The sequence below is a fragment of the Schistocerca gregaria genome, chromosome 8, assembly GCF_023897955.1.
Source record: "Schistocerca gregaria isolate iqSchGreg1 chromosome 8, iqSchGreg1.2, whole genome shotgun sequence".
Taxonomy (NCBI): domain Eukaryota; kingdom Metazoa; phylum Arthropoda; class Insecta; order Orthoptera; family Acrididae; genus Schistocerca; species Schistocerca gregaria.
This window is the reverse complement of record NC_064927.1, coordinates 438890278-438901650: the sequence shown is the minus strand read 5'-3', so window position 1 is coordinate 438901650 and position 11373 is coordinate 438890278.

Genomic DNA, 11373 nt, shown 5'->3' with positions numbered 1-11373 from the left:
TGAACCAGTTTTGTCGGTAGCTCAAATAAATTTCGAAGCAGAGTGAGTCACGGATATTTACAGAGTGCAAACTGAAGAGCGCATTTGTGGTCGTCCGACATCCGACTCTGAAGCGCTAATGGGATGCTGCCTGATGACTTTGGGTGGAAACATTCAACTGCTTTTACTAATCGTTAGCGGATCCATAATTTCTCCGGAACGATCCTGTTTTCGAAAGATAACTTCCAGCTCGCACGTTGCTGTTGTGCACGATTGAGTGAACTCTTCCACCCAGCGACTATGTGCCCGCATTTCATTACCATAAACTCATGAACGCTGTGGTTGTCTTCAATCAGTAAATTTTCTGCGGTTTATTTTTATTAATTATTTTGCAGGCGTAGGCAGATACTATGCAAGTGATTACTGTGAGATGGTTGTTGCTGCAGGGACTGACCGCTGTGGTGTGAACAGACCACATTCCGAAAATTTATTAATTAGTTAGTTTTATATTTCAATATATCATTTGTACCGTTATTCGCTACGATGTGGGACGAGTCATTTTGCGTTCATGTCTAAATATGAATACACACTGACCATGTGCAAGTTTGTTTTAGAAAGAAAACAAGATGCGATCTGTTTCCTGCCGATCACCTTTTTCGTGTTAACCTCGTCTGAACAGACCTCGGTAGGTCCAACGGTACCAACCGACCGACTGTCGTGTCATCCTCAGCCGACACGTGTCATTGGACGCAGATATGGAGGGGACATGTGATCAGCACAACACTCTCCCGGCCTTTTTCAGTTTGAGTGATCGTAGTTGCCAGTTCTCACGCAGTCATGTCCTCAATCGCCCCACAAGGGCTGAGTGCATCCCGGCTCACCGAAACCTCTAGGCTGATCCGGGTGGTCACCCATCGAAGTGCTAGCCAAACTCGACAGCGCTTAACTTTGATAATCTGTCGGGAATCGTTAATACCGCTGCCGCAAGGCTGTTGTCTTTTTTCGTATTACATCAATGGAAATTCTTCAAGGCATTAGAAGGAGTTGTCAAGCAGACATTGTAAGGTAGCTATCATTTAGCACTTTACAAGCACTCATCTACATACTTTGCAGTGATTTACAACTGGAATTAGGTATCATTTGACGGGTTGTACACCGTATATATGAATATTTAAAGAAGACTGACACTGTCACGTGCACTTTGTAATTAGTTGTTAGCGCTTATTTCATGAAATGTGATGGAGTGTCTTTACTATCAAAACAGCGTAATCAATGTTTGCCTTTACTAGTAGAGGTTGGATCGCTGGAGGAAATGAAACGGCAGGCGTAACTCAAGCCCTGGCTGGGAAATCCCACACAGGTGTGTTCGTCCTGCTTGACGCAGGAAGTAGCCAAAACGGACGGTCGGGGCACCTGAGCGCTGAAGTACAATACAGCGGCTCCCGGCAGAGATGGTAGCGGGAGCAGAAGGATAACCAGATAATACTTCGGAAACACTGAAAATCTTAGTCGCAGGCTGGATTATTTCGGAGGAATTTTTCTTTCAGAATCGTACCATTTTATGTATTCCTAATTAACGAGAATAGGTATTTCCTCGCAAACTTTCCGCGCTGAACGACAAAAGACGTTGGTCGGCATTTGGAAGAATTTGCAGAGAAGGAGAATATTCGGTGGTTTCGAGAATATGATACGTTTTCTGCAGTTACGAGAAAGGGAAGCCGAGCTTTGCTCGGAAGCCAGCGGTGGAGAGAAAGGACTTCCTTTTAGAGAGCCCGTGTTTGACGGTCGCTCAGTACAAGCTTTTTTTGGTACAGACGGACTTGCTGTCTTTGCTCTCAGGAGATTTTGTACTTAGAACGGTTAGGCACTGTGCTGCTGCGAACTTATTCGATTCTGGACTTCGCCGTCGCTGAGTACGCAGCATTCAGTAATTGAGAGCACTTCTTCTCTCTGTACTCACGTAGAGACACTATTTGGATTCCGTCATTGTTATCTGTAGAAGACAGAGAGGAGAAGACAGAGTTAGATTACAGTAGTCAGAGGACTGCCTTCTGCCGTCCTAGTATTTGGAAGAGTTTTTATTTTGTGGCTGGAGTTCTTCCATCGTCGCAGACATGTATGAGAACCATCACTCCAAAGCACCGGATACAGTACATACTGTTATATCGCTAACTGCTTCTGCTTATTAGGGCTATAAAGCTAAACAGCTGTGACCACGTAAGTTTTATTTCCAATGAGGTTGCACACCACTGTTGATCTTCTTTGAAAGCAGTGTCTTCTAGTGTTTGGTACGTAGATGACATCAATCACCTCATGGTATTTATATGAGATCTCGTAGCCATAAAAAAGGCATATTTGTACAATTTATCAATAGTATTGGTTAGGAAATTCAGTTGTATCTTTTTATGTCCACTGGACATTGATATATAAACATTTGTAATATATAAAGGGGTTTTAATCCACAATAACTTTATAAGCAGAAAAAGCATTAATCAATTGTTGTTACTAGTTCCCTTAATTATTCATTTACGTTGATGTTGTAATTTAGATGTTAAAGAGTAAGAAAGAGGAGATAATATCACCATTAAGACATCCTAAGATGTGCTTCAGGAGGTAGTCAGACAGGCCCAAATCTTCATTTTAGCGTTCAGTATTTTCCGTTGCGCAAATTCATTTTACACCTGCCTGGAATAGCATCTTGGAACATTTTTTACAGTTTTGTTTTTAAATTTGGCCTTAGAGTATGTCAGACTTTTTACATCATTGTGTAAGGAATCAAAACTTTTGGTGACAGCATTGGGCACCACAATTTGTCCTAAAGAGGCCTTTATGCTAAATAATGATTTTCATTTCTTCTTATGATATTATTACTACCTACCGCATTGTTCCTTTAGAAAGGTAGTGAGTTATTTCCTACAAACGTCGTCGGGCAGTAGCTATACTCTGAATCATCAGTAAAAATGTCTATCACAATATATGTCGACAAGATGATCGTCAGTGAGCACTGATAATTTTTCTAACAGCACTTTTCTGAGCCAGGAAAAAATTCGTTGCTACAGCAGAGTTAGCCCGCAACATTATTCCATATGGCATTACTGAATGGAAATACGTACAGTTACATTCTGATTGGTTTTCTTCAAGATTTAAAATGATTCGAAGGGCAAATGTGATTGTTTTAGGAGTTGAAAAACGTGTTTTTCTTTTACTTTAAAACCTCATCAATATGGACACCTATAAATTTTGAAGTGTCCACAACAGTTATTCTTTCATCAAAGCAATGTGTGACATTTGTCATTAGTGTAGTACGTCTAGATGTGCAAAACTGGGCATGGTGGGGGCTTTTGAAATTGAAAGTGAGGCCATTCACATGAACACTCAATAATACTTTTATGAGCATTATTTATCACTTCTTCTGCTACTGGATGTATGTTTAGATCGATCACAATATAAGTGTCACCTGAAAACACAATCAGCTTGTTGCGCATTCTACGCAAGATCGTTTACATCCACGATGTCCCAGGAGAAATGTTCAGTATTCAAGGATACGACAGGAATAATCATTTGATGCAAAAAAGTCTAGTAAACATAGATCAAACTTTAAAAGCTATGAACACATCATCTTCAATACCGCGAAACAAATTTTCTTCCTGGAAGCTCTGTTCTTTCCATATTTTGAGAGCTGGTAGTAGCCCCCCTCCCCCCCCCCCCCCCCCCCTCCCCTCCGCACCCATTGTAAAGAGTCCAGTAAACATGGACTCTAAAGTGCACAATCTAAGAGCTAAAAGCATTCGTTCACCTTCGCTACAGTGAAACACATCTTCTTTCTGAACAAGTGTTCATAGCTCTTGAGTTACAGAGTTTAGAGCTTGTGTTCACTGCACTTTTTTTAGTTCAAATGATCGTTCCTGTCATATTCCTGGGTACTGGCCATTTCAACTGGGACACCCTGTATTTAAGTAACAATAGTGGACGTTACAATGAGTACTGTGAGTAATTTCTCCTGTCGGAAGAATATTCCTTGGTTACATATGTCTCAGTTATTAACAACTTCGTGCATTCTTTGTATTACTTATGACTTTAACCATTGGTTGGCTTTTTCTTAATACTTCAGTTTATCTAGGAGGATATTGTGAGTTACACAGTTAATTGCCTTAGATAGGTCTCAGAAAAAACACCAGCTGATCCTCTTAACAGAAATACTGGATTTTTACGTCAGAGAAACTCCATTCCTCATCCAATAATCATCTTGTATCGTGCAGAGAGAAGTGAAACGGGCACAGTTATTAGAACCAATAACATGTTAGAAACAGAAAGTGGTTTTAATTAACTGCGGGAACGTCCATGAGATCTGGAATTCAGTGGATACAGACTCCCAAGTGGACCTCATTCAGAAGGCCTTGCATAAAGCTCCACGGAGTCATATGGAGATAATAATATAGGACCTTACGGATTACAGAACAACTTGGTAAGAATTTGTAGCAAATAAAACTGAGATCTACACTCGTAACGAAGAGAAATCGATACATCAGAAAGTTGGTTCAGGCATAGCTAAAGACAATGTGAATGGATGACTACTGTAAATGTAAAAGTTTCAGCGGATGACGACATACGAGGTGTTATCAACAAGTAACAGGAGTTTTTAATTTCGCAGGCTTTATTCTTTCCGTTTTCTAAACTACACTCCTGGAAATTGAAATAAGAACGCCGTGAATTCATTGTCCCAGGAAGGGGAAACTTTATTGACACATTCCTGGGGTCAGATACATCACATGATCACACTGACAGAACCACAGGCACATAGGCACAGGCAACAGAGCATGCACAATGTCGGCACTAGTACAGTGTATATCCACCTTTCGCAGCAATGCAGGCTGCTATTCTCCCATGGAGACGATCGTAGAGATGCTGGATGTAGTCTTGTGGAACGGCTTGCCATGCCATTTCCACCTGGCGCCTTAGTTGGACCAGCGTTCGTGCTGGACGTGCAGACCGCGTGAGACGACAATTCATCCAGTCCCAAACATGCTCAATGGGGGACAGATCCGGAGATCTTGCTGGCCAGGGTAGTTGACTTACACCTTCTAGAGCACGTTGGGTGGCACGGGATACATGCGGACGTGCATTGTCCTGTTGGAACAGCAAGTTCCCTTGCCGGTCCAGGAATGGTAGAACGATGGGTTCAATGACAGATTGGATGTACTGTGCACTATTCAGTGTCCCCTCGACGATCACCAGAGGTGTACGGCCACTGTAGGAGATCGCTCCCCACACCATGATGCCGGGTGTTGGCCCTGTGTGCCTCGGTCGTATGCAGTCCTGATTGTGGCGCTCACTTGCACGGCGCCAAAGACGCATACGACCATCATTGGCACCAAGGCAGAAGCGACTCTCATCGCTGAAGACGACACGTCTCCATTCGTCCCTCCATTCACGCCTGTCGCGACACCACTGGAGGCGGGCTGCACGATGTTGGGGCGTGAGCGGAAGACGGCCTAACGGTGTGCGGGACCGTAGCCCAGCTTCATGGAGACGGTTGCGAATGGTCCTCGCCGATACCCCAGGAGCAACAGTGTCCCTAATTTGCTGGGAAGTGGCGGTGCGGTCCCCTATGGCACTGCGTAGGATCCTACGGTCTTGGCGTGCATCCGTGTGTCACTGCGGTCCGGTCCCAGGTCGACGGGCACGTGCACCTTCCGCCGACCACTGGCGACAACATCGATGTACTGTGGAGACCTCACGCCCCACGTGTTGAGCAATTCGGCGGTACGTCCACCCGGCCTCCCGCATGCCCACTATACGCCCTCGCTCAAAGTCTGTCAACTGCACATACGGTTCACGTCCACGCTGTCGTGGCATGCTACCAGAGTTAAAGACTGCGATGGAGCTCCGTATGCCACGGCAAACTGGCTGACACTGATGGCGGCGGTGCACAAATGCTGCGCAGCTAGCGCCATTCGACGGGCAACACCGCGGTTCCTGGTGTATCCGCTGTGCCGTGCGTGTGATCATTGCTTGTACAGCCCTCTCGTAGTATCCGGAGCAAGTATGGTGGGTCTGACACACCGGTGTCAATGTGTTCTTTTCTCCATTTCCAGGAGTGTATTTTATCGTGTTGGTACACTTGATCCTGATGTATGTTTGCGTTTTCAACTGTTTTGAGTATCTGTTTATTGTTGACAGTCGAGAAGATTATACTTGTTTTCGAGTGCTCAGCGAATTTTTACTTTCGAAAAAGATGGGAAAAGAGTTTACATTAAGTTTTGCTTGAAAAATGGAATATAGTGCAGCATCGTTTTGGAAATGTTGACTGTAGCTTTTGGCGAAGCTACCATGAGTAAGACGTGAATTTATAAGCCGTATAAGCGTTTCAGAGAGCGTCGAGAAGACGCTGAAGGCGACGACCGCCCTGGGCGCCCTAGCGCATCAATTGCTAGCGAAAATGTGGAGGAAGTGAAGGAAATGGCGGAAATCGCAGAATCACCTTCGAGAGGTTGCTGATGATATCGGTAAACCATTTGGCTCATGCTAAGGAATTGTTTCGAAGGTATTGAGCATAAAACCTGTAGCAGGTAAGTTTGTTACAAAATTGTTGAATTTCGACCAAAAACGGCTCTCGTAGACATCATCCAATAATTACTGACTGCAATCGATAACGATCCAGAACTCCTAAAGAAGGTCGTAACAGGTGACGAAACAGTGGCTGTACGCGTTTGACGTCAAAACCAAGGGACATTCGTCCCAATGGAAACAGCACGAAAAACCAAAACAAAAAAAGCTCGACAAATACGATCACATGTCAAGGTTCTTCTCACTGTTTTCTTCGATTACAATGGCCTAGTAAGTTTTGAGTTCCTGCCTTGTTTGAAGCAATCCGAAGAAAACGACCAGTATCGTCGTAAAACCACTCGTGGAAATTGCGTCACGATAATGCTCCCGCTCACATTTCAATGCTTATTCTTGACTTTTTTGGACAAAAAACGAAACGGCAATGTCACCTTAGCCACCGTATTCGACGCGCATGGCCCCCTTCGTTTGGCATCATTGATGAGATAAAAACATGATCGCTGAAGGAGCCGAACACCATAACGAAAACTTTCTGCAAGTGCTTCCAAGGTTGAAGAAAGCTCTGGCATAAATTTATTATATCTGAGAGGGATCAGTTTCAAGGGGCCAAGCTGACGTCGATTAATAAAGGATAATACTTTAAGGAAAACAAAAGCTCCGTTTAATTTTTGATCACCCCGTAAGTTCCACGTTGCTCTTCGTGGATAGCACTGTTGTTAATGGGACAATCGCAGAGCCCGAAAAATGTGGCAAAACGCAGGAGGACTGGCAGAGAGAGTATCGGCTCTTATTGCTTGACCCTTAAAACACAAAAACGTGACGTAATGTGCCTAAGCAGACGGGGAGAGCCGTTATTGTTCAACTGATGGACCTGTGGGAAACTGTCTCACTTTTAGAGCTTTAAATAATTCCAATATTTGGAAAAAGTGTAGTTATTGGGAAAACAATGAACCGAACGACGTTGAATGACAATCATGAATTTATGTTGCAAACTTATATACACAGTTCCAAGTGTACAAAAATGGCCGGCCGGGGTGGCCGAGCATTTCTAGGCGCTACAGTCTGGAACCGCGCGACCGCTACGGTCGCAGGTTCGAATCCTGCCTCGGGTATGGATGTGTGTAATGTCCTTAGGTTAGTTAGGTTGAATTAGTTCTGAGTTCTAGGGGACTGATGACCTTAGAAGTTAAGTCCCATAGTGCTCAGAGCCATTTGAACCATTTGTCCAAGAATGTGTTTTGCATTCTGAATGTTTGTCCCAGCTTAATACGACGGACAGAGGTCACAGACAATAGCACCACGTAAATTATAACTTAAACTGGAGAAACATTTTCAATTACAGCAAGCACCTTAGGCCGTAGTAGCAATAGGTAAAGCACAACTCAAGGCTACAATAACAAATATGTTTATCGTTTCGGAAAGTGTATTGGTTTAGAGATTCAAATGGCTCTGAGCACTATGCAACTTATGTTCTGAGGTCATGAGTCGCCTAGAACTTAGAACTAATTAAACCTAACTAACCTAAGGACATCTCACACATCCATGCCCGAGGCAGGATTCGAACCTGCGACCTTAGCGGTCTTTCGGCTCCTGACTGTAGCGCCTAGAACCGCACGGCTACTCCGGCCGGCGTTTAGAGAAGTCACGGTTATTATCTATGACAATGCTGTATACAAATTATCCAGTTAATAAGTGCTTTACAACAAATAAAATGGTATTTTAATAATATAATGTGAACAGGGAATCTCTTAATCGTAATTAATAAGTTGGCTTCTGAAAGCTGCCCTTTTGCCTACGGTAGTTAAGTCTACTTTATGTTAAAATTCTTTACCAATAGTACGTTTTAGCACAAAATCTGTATGCAATATCAAAAGCTGGTTAAAAAACCTTTCTAGCGATACCTCTTTCGCTCCTGTACGGCACATATGTGTTGAGAAAAATACGTATGATCGCTCGATTGGTGACCAGTCGCTGGAAATAGTAAGAACCGTAAAATATCAATGAAGTTGCGTACATCCTGACGTAAAGTGCAGTTTCCAAGTGGAAGTAGGTGTACGAAAGGCAAATGCTCGACTGGTATACACTGCACGAATTCTAAGGAAATGTTATTCGCTCAGGAAAGACGTAGCTTACAATACCTACGTTCTGTCTGTTGTTGAGCATAGCCTTAAGAAGTAGGATGCTTGCGGAGAGTGAAAAGACTGAACGCAAAGACGAATGGTGAGCGGCACGTTTTGTCACGACGTAGTTTAGCTGATGTCAGTGCATCAGACAGATTCGCATTCAACTCCTGCATCAGACCTTTTAGATATAGCGTACTTTCTAATATGTGTCGGGCAACATTTTTCATCCTCCCACAAACATTCCGCTTAATGATCGTGACCGGGAAATCAGGAAAATTCGAGCTTATATTACTTACTATTATAGAACAGTGACATGGTACTGCCCGGTGTAATCATTTTCTAAGCAAACCACAATGGAATACCAAGAAATCACGTATGTGTACTGCATTTTATGTTAGAAAATAAATGTCGTTTTGATACTCAAACTACTCCAGTCTCTGCATGCTACGTAGTGGCAATCTAGTGATAACTCGTTAAGGATACCACGGAGTAGGGACTCCCCAGAGTTGCTTTGCCTTCTTCGGCACCGTCTGACATCACGGACCATTCCACAGTGCAAACAGCCGGACCGCGTGTAAACACAGGTGGGGACGCTACACAGCCGTCCGCTAATGAGACGCAGCCTCAGCTGGACACAAACAGATGACGAATCACCAGCTGCTCACGGATGGCCCTGCTTTGACCAGAGTCCTAAGAAACGCTCAACAGGTCTACTGTTTTATCTGTACACAATGCATATCCCGCAGACGCTCTCTCCTACAGCAAGTATAGCAATCAGAAGGTCTCAAATGGTCAATTATTGCTGAATTCACAACCTTTCCCGTGCGCTACGGATGTAAGGTATTTGGTAGGGTGCTGCTAAACCACTTGAAACCAATAAGCGAACTTAATCTAATACAATAATTTGCTGTTTGCAGAAGGTGCGAAAACTGCGTGGCACAGGGTACCAACGTAACCCAACCTACTGGACATGGCGTGGTGGGGTTACTATTTATGAAATTATCTTCACTACACAGTGATCTGCTAGGATAATGATACACCCATTTACAGATGGCGGCATTATGGCGTACACGAGATGTAAAAGGCGGAGCGGTCACTTGCACTAAGGTGATTCATTTGAAAAGATTTCCGGCGTGATTATGGGTGTGCAATGGGAATCAGCAGACTTCGAACGCGAAATGGTACTTGGAAGTAGACACATGGGACATTCCATTTCGGAGATCGTTAGGGAATTCTGTATTCCGAGATCCACAGAGTGAAGACTGTGCCGACTGTAGCCCACTTGAGGCATTTCCTCTCAGCACCGACAACGCAGTGGCCGACGTCCTTCACTTTAACGACCGAGAGCAGCTGTGTTTGAGCAGTCGGTAGTAACAGACAAGCAACTCAGTGTGAAATAACTGCAGAAATCAATGTGGGACGTACGACGGATGTATCCCTTTTGACAGTGCAGGGAAATTTAAGTTAATGGGCTACGGCAGCAGTCGACCTCTGCTGACAACACGACATCGATTTGAACGCATCTCCTCGGCTCGCGGCCAAATCGGTTGGGCCCTACATGACTGGAAAATTGTGGCCTGGTTAGATGAGCCCCGATTTCAGTTAGGAAGAGCTGATAGTAGCCATAGACCTAAGTTTTCAACAAGGCACTGTGCAATCTGATGGTGGCTCCGTAATAATGTGGACTGTGTTCATATGGAATGGATTGGATCCTCTGGTTCAACTGAACGGATATTTGACTGGAAATGGTTTGGTTTGGCTACTTACCCGCCAGGTTATCCGAGAGCGGTAATGCTCTGCTACATGGGCTCGGACAGGTTCGCCGGCCCCAGGTTCGAATCCGCCTGGTGGATTAACGACGAGGGCCGGTGTGCCAGCAAGCCTGGGTATGGTTTTGAGGCAATTTTCCACATCCCACTAGGTGAATACCGGGCTGGTCCCCACGTCCCGACTCAGTTACATTCTAAGTAGGCTGTTTAGGTTGTTATACTGGTAACGCCACGTAGCGCACTGTGTGAAAATCACTAGCTGTGCTTTGTGCAGTCTGTGGCTGGTTTGCATTGTTGAAAATTGCTCTTGTAGTGTTGGGTAGTTGGCTGTTAACAGCGCGTAGCGTTGCGCAGTTGGAGGTGAGCCGCCAGAAGTGGTGGATGTGGGGAGAGGAATGGCGAAATTTTGAGAGCGGATGATCTGGACGTGTGTCTATCAGAAACAGTTCATTTGTAAGACTGGATGTCATTAACTGCTATATATATTATGACTTTTGAACACTTTTAAGGTAAATACATTGTTTGTTCTTTATCAAAATCTTTCATTTGCTGACTATGCCCCTCAGTAGTTAGTGACTTCAGTAGTTTGAATCTTTTATTTAGCTGGCAGTATTGGCGCTCGCTGTCTTGCAGCAGTTCGAGTAATGAAGATTTTTGTGAGGTAAGTGATTTGTGAAAGGTATAGTTTAATGTTAGTCAGGGCCATTATTTTGTAGGGATTATTAAAAGTCAGATTGCGTGGCGCTAAAAAATATTGTGTGTCAGTTTAAGCACGGTCATGTATAATTTTTGTAAGAGGACGTTTCAACATGCCTCGCAGACATTTGATTTACCTAGACGCAGACATTTGGAGTACACTAATTCCGTCCTGTGAGGTGTGGGGTGGTGGCAGTAAGGGCATCCGGCCACCCCTTACAATTAACCATGCCAAATACGAT